This window comes from Camellia sinensis, chromosome 9 (genome assembly GCF_055761805.1).
Source record: "Camellia sinensis isolate YWXY chromosome 9, ASM5576180v1, whole genome shotgun sequence".
NCBI lineage: Eukaryota > Viridiplantae > Streptophyta > Magnoliopsida > Ericales > Theaceae > Camellia > Camellia sinensis.
In genome coordinates this window covers 150964954-150981332 of record NC_138969.1, presented here as the reverse complement: position 1 = coordinate 150981332, position 16379 = coordinate 150964954, and the positions used below count along the sequence as shown (strand labels likewise).

The 16379-nt window shown below is 40.0% G+C and overlaps 1 pseudogene; it reads left to right on the top strand.

Annotated features, from left to right (window-relative positions):
- The first annotated feature begins 2883 nt into the window (after positions 1–2883).
- Positions 2884–7101, top strand: LOC145798995 (uncharacterized; annotated as a pseudogene).
- The last annotated feature ends 9278 nt before the right edge of the window (positions 7102–16379 follow it).

Genomic DNA, 16379 nt, shown 5'->3' with positions numbered 1-16379 from the left:
AGTCATGCTATGAGAGACGGGTCGTTTTGCTAACATAGTTTAGAGCAAACGACTCGTACTACTCAGGATGATTCGTGCCTGTACATTGAATGCAACAACCCTCTTGATCAATATTTCAAACTTGTAGTTGTGAAATATTGGGTAGTTCAAACCGAATTGCGATTGGTGGTTGATATTAAGTCTTATTCATGTGGTTAGTGGTGAATTCTCTACCCTAGGATTTTTCTCGAAAATTAATATCTCAAACCCTAATTTTAATTGTCAATATAATTCTTCAATTTTATTTAATTGTTGTTTAGGCATAAAATAAATCTTATCTTTTTAATCAAAATTAATTTAGGAATTTTGCGATTGAATTAATTTAATTTCACATTTGTCCCTGTGGATCGATACCTGGACTTGTCATTATTCTGATAGAATTTGGTATAGCTTAGTGATTAAATTTGGTGTGTTCAACGACCCATCAAATTTTGGCAACGTTGTTGGGGACTTCTGGCGAAATTAGTTAATTTAAAATTACATTCTTATTTTAATTTTTAGTTTAGGATTTTTTGTTTTTGTGTTGCTAAGTGTGCAGAGCGTTTGAAATTGGAGCTATCACCGAAGTGCAAGCGGTGCGCAGCCGAGCTTTAAAAATATAAAAAACAAACCGCAGCACTAAAGTAAGTAAATAGAAGCAAACACTCACAAGCAAAGCACCAAAGTGCTAAAACAATAGTCAAAGCTCAAATAGAGGTTGGAGACAACTTCTACACGTCAAGCATCCACAAGATGAGTAAAGCGTTTTCATTGAACCGCTGTGAGTATTTCTCCTTTAGCATTCTGCTTTTGTAACTTAGTGCACACAGTCGAACTTTTTGTGTGTGTGTGGGTAGTGTATGCACGGACGCCGTTCTTGTCGCCCTGAATTGTAGAGTTTGGACCTTGTACTAGAAAGGACTCTTAGGAGACTTAGGGCCTCTGCCCGTGTTCCTAGGCTTGAGTATTCATATTCATACATTGAGCCATTACAGATGGCAGATCCTGATGTCCCGAATTTGCCTAACCGGACCCTTAAGGATTATTTCACAACCACTGCATATACATCACCATCATGCATCAATTTACCCAACACCACTGCTACTCATTATGAGACTAAGGCCTCGTTTGGGAAGGCTCTGTTTTAGCCAAAAAGTCAAAAAGTTACTAAATTAGCCAAAAAGCCAACAACCCATATAAAAAAGTCAAAGATTCTCTTTTCTCTTTACTTTTTGCACATCTTTTCGTAATTAGTCAAAAAGTCATCCCAAACATACTAGTTTTTTTTAGCTCATATTTTAGCCAAATAGCCAAAAAGTTACTAAATTAGCCTGTTCCCAAACGAGGCCTAAGTCCAGCACCATACAAATGCTCCCATCATTCCATGGACTAACTCATGATGATCCTTATAAGCATTTGAATGAATTTCTGGAAATTTGCTCAACAGTGAGGATCCAAAATTTCACAAATGAGGCCTTGATGTTGCGATTGCTTCCATTCTCATTAAAGGATAAAGCCAAACACTGGCTAAATTCTTCACCTGCTAATTCAATCACAACTTGGGACCAATTACAGCAATGGTTCTTAGAGAAGTACTTTCCCATAGGTAAAACCAACCAACTTAAGCAAGCCATCACAAACTTTGCTCAAATGGATGGCGAGCAATTCCATAAGACGTGGGAAAGACTTCGAGACCTTCTCCAACAGTGTCCCAACCACCAAGTGCCTGATTGGCAACTTGTTCAAACATTCTATTATGGCTTAATTGAGCCGCACTGCCAAATGGTAGATTCATCCTGTGATTAGACATTCATGTCTAAAAATGATGCCGAGGCATGGCAATTGTTTGAGAACCTAAGTGATAATTCCCTTCACCATGCCTCCATCGGCCGGCAAGTCCAGCAACCAGTTGTTGGAGCCCCGAAAAGAGGGGGCATTTATGAGGTCAGGCAAAACCTAGAGTTAGCCCAACAAGTAGAGGCACTGTCCCACAAAATGGACCAATTATTAGCTGCGGGACATGCCCCTACCCAGCAAGATCAGCCTCAATTCCGTGAGGCATGTGTTATATGTGCGAGCCCTGTTCATGACTTGGGTGAGTGCCCTTCGGCATCACAATTTCCGGAGTTAGTCCAAGAGCATGTGAATGCGGCTTAAGGATTCTCCAACACGGGTAATGATCCATACTCCAACACATACAATCCGGGATGGAGAAATCACCCTAATTTTTCATAGAGACCCCCTTCACAAGGCATTTCTTACAATCCTCCACCACCAAGGCAGAATTTCAATAATTTTGCCAACCAATCATCCTACCGACCACTGCAACCTTATTGACCCCCACAACCGTACCGGCAACCACAACCCCCGCATGTTCCTCAGGGCAACTCTGCCTTTGAGACTCAGGTGTTGGAAGTTCTCTCAGAACTTAAGGGGTTAGCACCGGTAGTTCACTCCCAAACTCACTCTATTGCCAAGCTAGAGACCCAATTGGGTCAAATGGCTAACAACATGAATCGGAGAGAGGACGGAAAATTACCAAGTCAAACTGTGGCCCGCCCTAAGGGACAATACGGGGCAGAGAGTTTGGGTGGGAATGGAAAGCACCATTAGCAGGTGCAAGCAGTGATTAGTTTGAGAAGTGGGAGGGAGTTAGAGCCTCAGTCAGTTGCATCTGATGCAACTAGAGTTAAGAAGGGTGACCACGGTGGTACATCCAATGAAAGTAAGGGTGAGGGGGAAACACTTAAGAGGGATGACTTAGTCCCTAACACTTCACATGAGCCCAAGGCACCATATGTGCCTAAGGCACCCTTTCCTCAATGCCTTGATACACCGTCCCCTTTTAATAAGAAGGCGGCATCTATGGAGGCAATGATGGAGGTCTTTAAACAGGTAAAAATCAATCTCCCCTTGTTGGAGGCGATTAAGCAAGTACCCTCCTATGCCAAATTTCTGAAGGACCTTTGTACGCAAAAACGTAAATCTAAGACATGTGTCCCAAAAGGTCCTACTCACGGAGCAAGTAAGCTCCATCTTGTTGAATGACACACCTCCTAAGCTTAAGGACCCGGGTGCCCCAACCATTGCATGTATTATAGGGGACCATTTCATTGATAGGGCCTTGTTAGATTTAGGGGCTAGTGTCAATTTGTTGTCGTACTCTATGTACGAGGAATTTGGGCTGGACGAGTGGAAGCCCACTACTGTCACTCTGACCGGTCCCTCAAAGTGCCATGTGGCATGATTGAGGATGTGCTCATGAAGGTCGATAGGGTTTACTTTCCTGTTGACTTTTTGGTTTTAGATATGGAACCAGTAGCCAACTCTAGGAAACGAATCCCGGTGATCTTACGTCGACCTTTCTTGGCTATGGCCAATGCATGCATTAATTGTCGTACCGGGGTGATGGAAGTTTCATTTGGTAATACGCAAGTGAAACTTAATGTTTTCCAAGCATCCCAACAACCTCATGAGAGAGAAGAGTGCTTATTAGTGGATGCTGTGGATGAGATTGTGGAGGAGGCTTTGCCCTCCATTCTTGTAGAGGACCTTTTAGAGACTTGTCTAGCTCATTTTGGGTTTGAAAATTTTGATATTGATGGGTCAATTGAGGAGGCGAATGTCTTGCTTAATGCTTCTTCTACACCCGATTTTCCTTCGTTGAAAGCCCGGTTTGAGTCACTTCCTCCTCTGTCGAAAGAGCCTGCTATACCATCTTTGGTCATACCATCTACACTTGAGTTGAAGCCACTCCCGGCCACACTCAAGTATGTATTTTTAGGGCCCCCGGAGACTTTACCAATTATTATTGCATCTGACTTGACTGCAGAGCAGGAGAGTCAGTTAATGAGTGTTCTCGTGGCACATTGGAGTGCTATAGGGTGGTCAGTGGCTGATTTGAAAAGGATAGATCCCTCCGTGTGCATTCATTATATACACCTAGAGGAGGACACCAAACCTTCTCGCGAAATGCAACGGAGACTGAATCCTAATATGAAAGAGGTGGTGAAAAAGGAGGTATTGAAATTGTTGGATGCAGGTATTATATACCCCATCTCAAATAGCAAGTGGTTGAGTCCCACATATGTGGTGCCCAAGAAATTGGGCATCATCGTTGTTGAGAATGAGAGAGGAGAGTTAGTCCCCACACAAACCACTACTGGGTGGCGAGTGTGCATTGATTATAGGAGACTAAATTCCTCGACTAGGAAAGACCATTTTCCCTTACCTTTCATTGACCAAATCCGAGAGCGGTTAGAGGGGCAGGGTTTCTATTGTTTTCTTGATGGCTACTCGGGGTATAATCAAGTCCTGGTGTATCCCGCTGACCAGGAAAAGACCACATTCACATGCCCTTTTGGCACTTTTGCTTACAGACGCATACCCTTTGTGCTATGTAATGCACCGACGACTTTTCAACGATGTATGATGGCCATTTTCTCCGATATGGTGGAGAAATTCTTAGAGGTTTTTATGGATGACTTTTCGGTGTTTGGACCGTCTTTTCAGGAATGCCTTAGGAACTTGACTAGAGTGTTAGAACGATGTACTGAGGCAAACCTAATCTTGAGTTGGGAAAAGAGCCATTTTGTGGTTCGTGAGGGTATAGTGTTGGGACACATTGTGTCTCCTCGAGGTATAGAGGTAGAAAAGGCTAAGGTTAGCCTCATTGCAGGCCTTCCTCCACCCAATTCCGTGCGTCAAATTTGGTCTTTCTTAGGACATGCAGGTTTTTACCGTTGGTTCATCGAAGACTTTAGTAAGATATGACGCCCTTTGTGTAGTTTACTGGTTAAAGACGCGCCTTTTATCGTTGATGAGGCATGCTTAAAGGCATTTGAAACACTGAGAATGCCCCAATATTGAAATTCCCAGATTGGTCGCTTTCCTTTGAAATCATGTGTGATGCCTCCGATTATGCTGTCGGGGCTGTGTTGGGCCAAAGGGTCAATAAGGCACCATTTGCTATATACTATGCTAGTCCCACTCTCTCGGATGCACAATATAATTACACTACAACCGAGAAAGAGTTGCTAGCTGTGGTCTTTGCCTTAGACAAATTTCGGTCTTATCTCCTAGGTTCCAAGGTCATAGTCTTCACTGATCATGCCGCTTTACGGTAATTACTATCTAAGAAAGAGACCAAACCTAGGTTGATTAGATGGATTTTGTTGCTTCAGGAATTTGACCTAGAGATCCGTGATAAGAAAGGATCTGAGAATGTGGTGGCGGATCATCTCTCCCGAATCCTTATTGAGTATACTAGTGACCCTCTTATTTTGTATGATTCGTTTCCGGACGAACAACTCTTTGAACTGTCACAAGCGAGCCCCCCGTGGTTTGCACATGTTGTGAATTACTTGGCCATTGGGAAAATTTCGCAAAATTGGTCTAAGCAAGACAGAGACCAATTCTTTTCGCAGGTTAGATATTACTTTTGGGAGGATCCGGAGTTGTTTAAATATTGCTCTGACCAAGTGATTTGACGGTGTGTGTTGGAGAGTGAGGTGCATAGCATTCTTACATTTTGTCACTCTTCTACATGTGACGGTCATTTTAGTGGGCATAAAACAGCCGCCAAGATTTTACAGAGAGGGTTTTATTGGCCTACAATTTTTAAAGATGCCCATCAATTTTGTAGAACTTGTTTGTGTTGTCAGCAAATGGGTTTGATGTCTCTGCGTGACATGATGCCAATGTCCCCTATTCTTGTGGTAGAAATATTTGATGTTTGGGGGATTGATTTTATGGGCCTTTTCCCGTCGTCATTTGGGTTTAAGTACATTCTCTTGGCAGTAGATTATGTGTCTAAGTGGGTGGAGGCAATAGCTACCCGAACAAACGATCATAGAGTTATAATCAAATTTTTGCATGAAAACATCTTTAGTCGTTTTAGGTTGCCTAGAGCCATAATAAGTGATCAGGGTACACATTTTTGTAACCGGTTCTTTGAGTCGGTAGTTAAGAAATACTCTATCACTTATAAAATTGGCACTCCATACCATCCTCAAACTAGTGGCCAAGTGGAAGTCTCAAATAGGAAGGTAAAGCACATAATTAAGAAAACGGTGAGGCTGAATAGGAAAGATTGGTCACAACGGTTAATTTATGCATTATGGGCTTACCGCACTGCTTATAAGACACCTATTGGGATGTCACCATATAGAGCGGTGTTTGGCAAAGCTTGCCATCTCCTGGTTGAACTTGAGCACCGAGCATTGTGGGCCATAAAGAAGTTTAACTTCGATATGGCCATGGCTGGACTCAACCGGAAATTGCAACTCAATGAGCTGGAGGAAATCCGGAATGATGCATACGAGAGTTCGAGAGTTTTTAAAGCTCGGACTAAAGAATTCCATGACAAGCACATTAATAGAAAATCCTTTGAACCCGGCCAAAAAGTGTGGCTTTTTAATTCAAAATTGAGACTCTTTTCGGGTAAGCTAAGATCTAGATGGGATGGACCTTTTGTGGTTGTTGAGGCATTTATTCATGGCGCCGTTGAGGTGCAAGATCCAAAGCATGGCCACACTTTCAAAGTAAATGACTAAAGACTGAAACCATATATAGAGGGGATTAGGAATGGAGAAATGATTGAGTCCATTGCTTTGATGGACCCTTTTTACTATGATTGATAAATTGATTTCTTGTTCTCCTTTCTTTCTATTCTATTCTATCCTATTTTTCTTTGTTCTTGTTGTGCTTTATTTGCGTCTAGGAGATTTTGAATCCTCTAAAGGGGTAATTCCTTTGGTGTTAGCCGTGCCTGAACGACATCTGATGGTTTGGTATAGCTACTTAACTGTGTTTGTAGTGAGTTCCTAGGAGACCAACTGAGACGGTGGAAACTAGAGTTCGAATGGCAAAGTCTAGAACACAAAGGTTTGGAATTTTCGAGACTAGAGTCTGGTTTAAATACCCAGGGGTGTGAAGATTGCTTCAAAACTACCCCGACTTGAACTCTGTATGGCAGCCCCATAGGTTGAGGTAGCTTTATTAGCCTCAATTCTGGATACCGAATCAACCTAGTCTGTCACCCTATTGGAGAATGGGGAAAGTTACAAACACAGTTAGGGAGAAAAGAAGTACCCGTGGTTTTTGCGTGAAGATTATATCTTTAGTAGGCATTTCGATATTTTCTAAAATGCTATATTTATTTCAGATGTTAATTGAAGGTAAAAATGGTTAAGTGTATTTTGGGCTGTACTTGGTTTTTATTTTCTTTTCTTTAATCTTTCGTAAATATAGATATATTTATTTATATATAGTTATACTAAAAAAATAAAAAAAAATGTTGTATTTGTTAATTGTTGTTTTTGGTCAGTAGCCCGAAGGTTATAAACTACGTTGGGTTTTATTACCTGGGGGATTCTGATGTGGCAACTTTATGCCATAACTCTGGTGCCTTTTGTTAGGTTCTGGGGGTTAGTTTCCATTTTCTTGAAGCATGTACGCTTGCGAGTGCTTCTTGTTCTTGTTAAACTATGTTGTTGCAATGTAGCAGAAAAAGGTCATTGCATGCGTGTGAGTCGAAGGGACCCTCCGTAGCCTGCGTAAGGCATTGATGTGTGCTTTTTAGTTTGTGGCACATCTCTTATTAACTAATTTTTGAGATGCTTAGCTCTTTGTGGTCTCAGTCATATTTAAGAGCAATTTAAGGTGCTTAGACTTTTGTGGCCTTATCTTATTAACTAAAAAAAAAATTAATAATAATAATAATAATAATAATAATAATAATAATTTTTGTTATACTTGTTCAATTTTTTTTAAAAAAAATATAATAATAACAATAAAAATAATAATTTGTGTTGTACTTGTTGTTAAAAAAAAAAAAAAAAAGCCCAGACCGCTCGAACGGAAGGGCTAGGCGCACGAGCGGCCCAAGCCCAAGAGGGTACTACTTAGTGCCACCGGAGCGGCCCAACATCACCGCTCGTGCGGCCCCACTTGGCGCACGAGCGACCCAGCTCGAGAAACCCATTCTGGAGGAAAAAAAAAAAGCAAGCAAGCCCGCACGAGCGGTTGGGCTGGGCGCACGAGCGGCCCAACCCATAAGGCATACTGCTTAGCGCCGCTGGAGCGGCCCACTAGCGCCGCACGAGCGGCCCAATTAATTTCCAAAAAAAAAAAAAATGCTGCAGATTTATTTTAATTTTAATTATTTATTTTATCTGATTTCATTTTATTCTTCTATTTTTTTTAAAAAAAAAAGAAATGCAGATTTTGTTTTTTTTTTGTTATTATTATTATTATTATTATTATTGTTATTGTTATTATTATTATTTACTTATTATTTGAAAAAAATAAATAAATAAAATAAAATAAAATCTATTTCTTTGTTCAACTTCTTTTATTTATTTTATTTTATTTTATTTTCAAAAAAAAAAATCTCAACACACCTAACTCACTCTCTCACAATCACTCACAGTCACAGATCTCTCTCTCTCTCTCTCTCTCTCTCACAACCCCACAAACCCACATTCTTCTTCTTCTTCCTTTTTCTTCTCTTTTCTTCTTCTTTTTTCTTCCTCACCACCATCATCTCATCGCCGGCATCACTTCCCTCTCCGTCCGGCGAATCTCCGGCGACCACCATTTTTTCCGGCAAATCTGCATTTTTTTTTCTCTTTTTCTCTCATTTTTCAAGGTAAAATTTACTTTTTGTTTAGATTTGTGGGCATAGCAGTAGAGAAGTAGAGTTTTGATTTTATTTTTTTTGTTCAAATCTTGATCTATGTTTCATACCAAAAAAAAAAAAAAAAAAGTTTGTATATTGCTTAGCCATGTTTGTTGTTAGTTATTTATTCTTTCTATTTTTTATTTATTTATTTAGCCATGCAGTATACTAATTTAGCCTTGTTGATTTAGTTTGTTCATCTTAAAAAAACAACTAAAAAAAAAAAAAAGATTCCAAAAATCTGTGTAGGAAGAAGATGAGAGCCGCACGTGCGGCCCTCTCCGGCGCACGTGCGGTCCAAGCCAAAAAAAAAAAAAAAAAACCTCAGAAATAAAGGGGCTAATACTAATAATAATTTAGTTTATTTTTATTTCATATATTTGTTTAGTTTAAATTGTTTCGTTAGTGATTCTGGTTAGTTAAATTAGTTAGTGGATTATTTTTATTTTTATTTTGCTTGTTTAGTTAGTGATTTTATTTTATTTTTATTTTTATTTTTATTTTAATTGTTAAGTGGTTTAGTTTTTATTTTATTTTATTTTATTTTATTTTCTGAATTTTTACTTCAGTTTATTTTGTTTTCTTCTCTTCCACTAACTTAGATTGTTTAATTTAATTTAATTTTCTTATTTATTTCATATTTGTAGTTCCACTGTGAGTTTGTAAATAAATAAATACCAATCAATTCAGTAATGTGAGGATGATGCAGTTTTGAATGATTCATACATACATGCAATATCCGATGAGTACAAATATAATGGTTCCACATTTTTGGTTGTGTTGGTTGAACTATTTTGTGCAGATATGGCTTCATCATCCCGCCGAGCACCCAAACAGCCTCGCAATGCCAACATTGCATTCAGGGATATGCCAACCGATGCTTGGGCCACAAAACCAATTGCATGTGATACATCCTTTGATGTGGACTTCTTTCGTCGCCATCAAACCACTACGTGGAGTATTCAACAACTTGAAGACCGGGGCCTCCTGGGCATCTGCACCGTCACTAAACCGGCATACCTACGCATTATGCGACTCTTCTATCAGCATATGTACGTCAGCGACGAGGCCCCGGGAGCTCTTTGTTCCCTTGTTGACGGAGTGGAGTTAGTGGTCACTCCAGCTTCAATTGCCGAGGTCCTGCACTGATCCATGGACCCTATCACTGCAGAATAGTTCCCGGTATTCACTCGGGAACTCACCATCCCAGCACTGGTCACTGAGTTTTATGAGGGGCGTCAGGATGATGATAACCGTACTAGCATCCAGCCGGCTAATCTACCACACCGCCTTCTCTTCCTTGATGTGGTATTGAAAAAGAATGTCATTCCTCTTGGCCACAAGGAAGAGCGGCGAGGGGACTTCCGTTGTGCCTTACATCGTTTTGACTTCGGATTTTGGGTTGACATCCCTACTTTGATCTACAACCAAATGCACCGTGTCTTTAATGAAGTCAAAATACGCAATACCCGGGACAGTGCTACATGGGCCCTCCCTTTTGCCAACTTCATTACAGCGCTCATAAAAGCCCAAGAGACATACCCACTTCAGGCCAACGAGGTTTAGCTTTCGCCGCCCATATTTTATGGTAAAACCCACTGGTGCCAAACCACTGGTCGCCTGCCGCCTCCACTAGTCCTTCCCGAGGCCCCGACCAATCCTAATCATGCCCCAAGCGAGCTCGCCGCTGCACCAGCGCCAGCACCAGCGCCATTCCGTATGACGAGGGCGCAATATCAGGCTCTTTTGGATAATCAAGTCGCCCTTCAACAATCTATGGTTGATCTCCGGACCGACTACCAGGCTTACCGGGATTATTCACAGGCGGTATTTGATGGGTATCAGCAGTCAGTTGCCTCTCTGCACACTGCCTTTTATGCATACCGGGATTCGAGTGGGTAGCGATTTGATCAGTTTGATCAGTGGTGTGATCAGTTTGATCGACAGTTCGATCAGCATGGCATTAGGGTTCATGATGAGGCATTCAAGACACGAATACTGATGCATGCCCTATTTGAGCAGCATTTCCCACCCCCACCATCGCCAGATCCACATCAGTGATTTCTGTATATTTCTTTTTTTTTTTCTTTCCTGATTCATTTTGTTTTGTTTTATTTTCTTTTCCTTTCTCTTTTCTCCTGTACCGAAGAAAAAAAAAATCCAAAAGTGTGTTTGGGTGTCCTTGCCTCGTTGGATGTGCGCCCATGCTGTCTGGTAAGATCCTCTCTCTCATTTTACTATTCAATGTCTACTTGCTTCCATTGAGGACAATGTTATATTCCAGTTGGGGGGTGAGGGTATTTGTAATAACTATTCATGTTTGGACTTGCTGCACTTGATTGCACCACTTCACTTAATGTTTACTTTGTGCCAGGATGGTAATGATATGAGCATATGTTAATTGGGGAACATAGTGGGCTTGTATGAAAAGGGTTTATTGGGTAAATACTCATATGTGATGTTTGCACTAGAATAGTTGTTTATGTTTGTGGTATTAGTACACTTGTCACGAGTATGCCCTAATTCACATGAACACACTATCATAGCAGTGACCTCTTTATTATAATCCTCGATGTACATCATTGATAATGGTTGAGGTTGCAGAAAAGAATAAATGAGTAGCCAAGATTCTTGTTAAAAAAAAAAAGAAAAAAAGAAGAAGAAGAAGCTTGACTTGTTTGGGTTCATAGCCTCTTTAACTCGAGTTATTAAGCCCATAGGGGTATCTCTACACCTAGTGCCCTAAAACCGTCTGGTTTAGGAGTCATTGGCCCAATACTTGCTACATGGGTTAACTAGAAAGCTTAATGGACCTAGACATTGCACAGTTAAGGAAAAATAAGGAGAATGACTAGTTCGGATTCGTAGCCTTTTCAGCTCGAGTTATTAAGACCGTAGGGGTGTCTCTACACCTAGTGCCCTAAAACCGTCTGGTTTGGGAGTCATTGGCCCAATGCTTGTTACATGGGCTGACTAGAAAGCTTAATGGATCAGGATATTGCACAGTCTTCTTTCAAAAAAATAAAAAATAAAAAAGAGAAGCTTGGTTACAATAGTTTAGTTTTTCTGCATATGTTGAGTGTTATTATGAGTTACACTGGGCTATTATAGTGGACAGTTAACTAATATGGAGATTGCACTTTACATCGAGGGTACTAATGATGTGTCTACTAGTATTCACAAGTATAGGGGACTTTACTTTTGTATAAATTGAATTATGGTTTTGGCTCAATAGATTCCTTCATATTTGTCCATTGTGTCTTCAATGACTCATCATGTCTTAATATCATACTGTAGTGGCACATAAGTTGGTTGTTGTGTGGAGTTGTGTGGTTAATTATTGTTAAGCGGATATGAATATGTTGATGTTTGTAGGTATCATTTCTGAAAACCCTCACGAGACTATACTCGTCCACTTGGGGTGACCTTGTGGTTTAAAGGCTTGTTGCATATGCTAAATGCAATCGAGTTCCCTACGAAAGTGGCTGAGAGTATTTTATCTTTCTTATTTCTTTTGTTTTGCTTGAGGACTAGCAAAATGTAAGTTGGGGGGTGTGATGTAGGCCGAAAGGTACCACATTAAGGCCACTTAAGTTACATTTTTAGTCTTTTAATTTTATTTATTTGGTGGAGATGATGTGTTTCATGCACTTGTACAGATTTGGCAGGAAATATGTAAATTCAATAAAAAATGGTGCGAAAGCAGATTCTCCGAGCGAGAAGTGAAGAATCCGAGCCAGCCAAACCACCGCACGTGCGACCAAGCTTAACCGCACGTGCGACCCACATGGGAGCACAAGCGGCCCACCTAGGGATGCGTGTACGAAATTTTTGGTCTGTTTTGCTCTGCATAAAAGACAGAAAATTAGCCAAACCTAGGGTTCAAAAATTTAATTCAGGATAGAGGGAGGCTAGGGTTCCAAAGAGGTGATATTCTACTAAAGCTTGAAGGGCATTTCCATGGGGGTTTCTTCCTCATCTTCTTCCTCTTTCCACTCCTCCGTGAGTGGCTAGTCGTCTTTTCCAGGGTTTTGATGAAACCCTAGCCATGTAATGGAATTTTTCATGAGCTTTAATTGTTAATTGGTTTGAATGAATGTATGGATGTTTTAGAAGTTTTTAATAATTGTTTCATTCATCTCTTCAAGCATTTTACTCTCTGTGATTGTTTAATGCTTCCCATACATTAATATTCTTTGTGTTTGTATTCAAAGTATGAGACGAATCATGCTATGAGAGACGGGTCGTTTTGCTAACATAGTTTAGAGCAAACGACTCGTACTACTCGGGATGATTCGTACCTGTACATTGAATGCAACAACCCTCTTGATCAATATTTCAAACTTGTAGTTGTGAAATATTGGATAGTTCAAACCGAATTGCGATTGGTGGTTAATGTTAAGTCTCATTCATGTGGTTAGTGGTGAATTCTTTACTCTAGGATTTTTCCTGAAAATTAATATCTGAAACCCTAATTTTAATTGTCAATATAATTCTTCAATTTTATTTAATTGCTGTTTAGGTATAAAATCAATCTTATCTTTTTAATTAAAATTAATTTAGGAATTTTGCGATTGAATTAATCTAATTTCACATTTGGCCCTGTGGATCGATACCTGGACTTGCCATTATTCTGATAGAATTTGGTATAGTTTAGTGATTAATTTTGTGTGTTCAACAACCCATCAAATTTTGGTGCCGTTGCTGGGGACTTCTGGCGAAATTAGTTAATTTAAAGTTATATTCTTATTTTAATTTTTAGTTTAGGATTTTATGCTTTTGTGTTGCTAAGTGTCAGAGCATTTGAAATTGGAGCTATCACCAAAGCGCAAGCGGAGCGCAGCCGAGCTTTAAAAATATAAAAAACAAACCGCAACACTAAAGTAAGTAAACAGAAGCAAACACTCACAAGCAAAGCACCAAAGTGCTAAAACGAAAGTCAAAGCTCAAATAGAGGTTGGAGACAACGTCTACACGTCAAGCATCTGCAAGACAAGTAAAGCGTTTTCGTTGAACCGCTGTGAGTATTTCTCCTTTAGCATTCTGTTTTCGTAACTTAGTGCAGATAGTCGAACTTTTTGTGTGTATGTGGGTAGTGTATGCACGGGTGATGTTCTTGTCGCCCTGAATTGTGGAGTTTGGACCTTCTACTAGAAAGGACTCTTAGGAGACTTAGGGCCTCTGCATGTAACGCCCTCAAAATAATAACATTAAACCCATCAAATAAGACATTCGTTGACATATGAAATAACCACATTCTTCTATTGATCAGAGTTTCATTACAAAAGTATTACATGTTAACAACAAAAGCAAAATGCCCTACGGGCTTACAGCTTTCCAAGTTAACACTTGGTTACAACAAAGAGTACTAACTCATTTACATATTAGGCCTTAGGCTTGAATTTACATGTAATACATCAAAAGTAGAACGACAAAAGTATGTCCGCCTCTAGCCTCCCAAGCTATAACCTTGGAGGTGGCATGCTACCTATACCTGAAAATGATATTCCCATATAGGGTGAGCCATAGCCCAGTAGAAATATACTAAACCAACCATGAACAATGACTAAAAGATTAGCAATTGATAGATGGCCAACACTGATACATTCACATAAATCACATATTTATGTCATCCGACTTATGAATCCAAGTTACTATTCATTTTCCCTTTTTCAACAGATATGCATATTAGCTCTATCATCATCTCAACAGATATGTATAACAACAATATCCCACATTCACAGATAAGCATATAAGCTATATCCACATTCTCAACAGATATGTATAACAACAATATCCCACATTCACAGATAAGCATATAAGCTGTATCCACATTCTCAACAGATATGTATAACAACAATATCCCACATTCACAGATAAGCATATAAACTGTATCCACACTTCACCAAGATAAGCATATGAGCTCTATCTTTACTTCTCTAGACAAGCATATGAGCTGTATCTACGGAGTTCATCCCCTATCTTCTCCCAACACTATCCGGTTTAGAGGTACATCCCCTATCTTCCCCTAAACCGCGGAGTACATCCCCCATCTCCTCCTCTACACAAAACGTATACAAACAAATAGGTTCTACATACAATCACTCAATACATACAGTTAATGTATTCTATCAACCGTCAAATTCCATGACACATTCCATTGATTAGTTTCCGTTTGCCTAATCATCATGCATTATCTACAACAATCACGACTATCCTCCACCGATAGCCCAAAGCAGTTATCTCTATACAGAAAATAAATGCACAATGGATATTCAATCAACATTTCATTTCGGTGCGTGACAAGTAATTCAACTACACCCTTTAACCCCATGCATTTCCAATCTCAACAATTCCATTTCATTTCCTCATTTCTCACAATTAATTATCCCAATTAATCAACCAATGTAATTAGGTCATTTTTCATAATTAACATTACAACCCTTAGGTCCCATTTTCATCAATGATTCAACATTAATTCCATTTCTCTATACCAAACATGCATCTAGGTTTATTATAAATAAAACCCCAACCTTTGTAAAATAACACAAAAGCCCCAAATCTTCACAAAATTACCAAACCAACCCCAACATCTTAAAATACCAAAATTTAAAGACAAAATCCATAGAGAGGAGTAGGATATCCCTACCTCAAATTCGGAGCCCCAAGGAAGAAGATGACAAAACCCAACGTGCTCCAAATCCCGAAATTTTCAGATTAAAATGTAGCCCTCGACGATCAACAACTTTTTTGTAAAGGCCAAAGATGAGCAAATCACTCCTACTAGATCAAAACCTAGAGAGAAGGTAGAGTTCTAGAGTGAGAGGCTCAACAATGGTGTTTTTGGAAAAGTAGGAGAGAGAAGAGAAAGTGAAAAAGTGATTTGAAAAGTCAAAACACGGAACTTAAACCCAGTCGACCCGCTCGAGTATCAAACACCCCGCTCGAGCGTCCCTCACAGACTCCCGCTCGAGCGTCAACATTCCCGCTCGAGCGGCGGATACACACTCCCAGAACTTTTGCAGAACCAGGTCTCCGCTCGAGCTTCCAACTCCCTGCTCGAGCGGCACTCACACAACCCCGCTCGAGCGGCCAATTCCACGCTCGAGCGTCCAACCCTGCACAGGAAATACTGGATGGGTGCAATTCCCGCTCGAGCGGACAGGTCAAAATCTGGGCAACTAGTTTTGGTTTCTAAACTCAACCAACCTGTAACAAACCTGCCCAACACATCCTATAACTCAAATACAAAGTAAAAAAGGATGTAAACAAGAAAATAATCAACTACCAACATCCACGGACACATGTCCGGATCGCTGTACAACAAGGGTAAATCCGGGATCGCTATACTGCCCGTGTTCCTAGACTTGAGTATTCATATTCATATATTGAGCCATTAGAGATGGCAGATCCTGATGTCCCGAATTTGCCTAACCGGACCCTTAAGGATTATTTCACACCCACTGCATATACATCACCATCATGCATCCATTTACCCAACACCACTATTGCTCATTATGAGATTAAGTCCAACACCATACAAGTGCTCCCATCATTCCATGGACTAACTCATGATGATCCTTATAAGCATTTGAATGAATTTATGGAAATTTGCTCGACAGTGAGGATCCAAAATTTCACAAATGAGGCCTTAATGTTGCGATTGTTTCCATTCTCATTA